The 1,937-nt window shown below is 36.0% G+C and overlaps 1 pseudogene; it reads right to left on the minus strand.

Moving 5' to 3' along the window:
- Nucleotides 1-1,607: 1,607 nt before the first annotated feature.
- The window catches only part of LOC119591218, a 6,531-nt pseudogene continuing 6,201 nt past the window's right edge, over nt 1,608-1,937 (minus strand).

The following is a 1,937-nucleotide window of genomic DNA, read 5'->3' on the forward strand; positions in this document are numbered from 1 at the left end:
CTATTCTTGGTGGCGGAAAGTTTTAATGAATCCTTGTGGCTGAGCATCCCATCTCAGCTCTCTTCTCGGTAGCTCATTTAGCTCTCTTAACGAGCACTTTTGTATTATATTACCTTTGGCGCTGGTCATGTTAGGAGAGTGGGGTGCGCTCTCTCGGGAAAGAGACTGATAACATCACAAATATTTTGCTATGATTGTAGCTCCGTGAAAGTATACATCAAATGACACATAGAAGATAAATAATGCACAAAAAAATCGTATGTCCTTAGTGTTTCATTGGAAACTTATGAGTAGTCGAATTTATTTTATCAAACATCGAGCACGACGTTGTTGGCAAAAGTGTAAGAAGCAGAGGATCTTACAGTTGAATGAAAGTGGTTCGAACCCTGAACTAGCACGGTTTAGGTAGCTTCGTTTCCCTTGCTAATAATTGTGTTGTCAGAAGGCAGCAAGCATTATGATCAGCTGAGTATTCCTCGAAAAACACGAGCTAATTTCCAATTTTCAAGAGACTTCTCTGTAAAATGATTAATTATAATCGCCCCTTATAACACCAAGGAAAAACCCTCATCTTTCCGATGGCAGAATATCTCGAACTGTGAACTCCGTCTTCACACGCCATAAGCAAGAAGATACAGAAAGCAAATAGAAAACATTAATGAAAATGACAAAAGTATTATGATCGAACACTGAATTCTCTTGATGTTTCCGGAAATCGTGCCCGTTACCCAACTAGGTAGATTGAATAGATGGCAATAGATTGTCTGTCGATGACCTTTCACGAAAAATAACAATTCAAAAATCATGATGAGTGTTTTGTCAAAACCCATGTGCTCTGGATAAGCAGAAAGCATATTATGACTTAAATCAAACGTTATAAACCATAAAATCTGGTAATTTAGAGATAGTATTAAACGCAATGCTTTTATGATTGGTAAGAAAAAATTTCACTTTTTTCAGTCAAATACATAAAATCCCTGTACAGTATTTTCTGTCTTCGCAAAATGAATATTGTGTAATTTTAGTGTAATATTAGTAATATTAGAAATTGTATGTCAATTTCAGTCTCATGTCAAGCAGCGGAAAGGTCCTTCCCGGGACAGCGATACCAGTAGTAAAAGGGGGAAACCCAAACTTTTGTGAGAAGGAGGCAGGCCAATATGTATAGATGATGATGTACTTTTACCCGAAATTATATGGATAAATGATTCCATCATACAGCTGGATACCAATTAGCATTCAGTATATCGCTTATTTCTGTTTAAGATTAGGATGCTTACATTTTGATTGCAACTTATTAAGCTCTCAGCTTTTACAGAGGTAGTCACCGATTATATTCCGTGCAGCAGATGTTACCGTGATGATGATAATTTTAAAACAGCAGTAAGGATAATTATAGTGATAAGGGTTTAAAAAGCAAACGATATTATGATATTGGTGATAATGGGCGAGCACTAGTAATTTTCGAGATTGATAGAAAAAAACATGACATCAGTTTCTTTGCAGTACACAAAACTTACAATCAATAGACCCTTTATGATAAACCCAAGACCTCAAGATCGCCAGAGATCGTTTCGAGACCAAACGTTTCTCTTGAAGTCGTTGTACTGGCTTCTGTTTGCGTGCGTGTTAGCGAAGTCGGGGGAAGTCTCAGACGAAATGTTCTTGATGTCGTTGCATGTTGAAGTTTCTGAAAACAAGATAAGACGTGCAAGTGACATCATCAATTAAACTTGGTCCTCTAGCCCTGTATTGATAAAAATTAAATACCTGCAATTGTTTCATTCAGATGATTTCATACTTAATGGGAAACAAAATTTTATAGACAAAAAATTTTATGAAAGAAATAATAATGTACAGCACATCCACAAGGAAAAGAAAACAATCTTCTATATTGATTCAATCGTCAAACCTATAAGATGTCTTTACTTTTCTAT

This window comes from Penaeus monodon, chromosome 28 (genome assembly GCF_015228065.2).
Source record: "Penaeus monodon isolate SGIC_2016 chromosome 28, NSTDA_Pmon_1, whole genome shotgun sequence".
Classification (NCBI taxonomy): Eukaryota; Metazoa; Arthropoda; class Malacostraca; order Decapoda; family Penaeidae; genus Penaeus; species Penaeus monodon.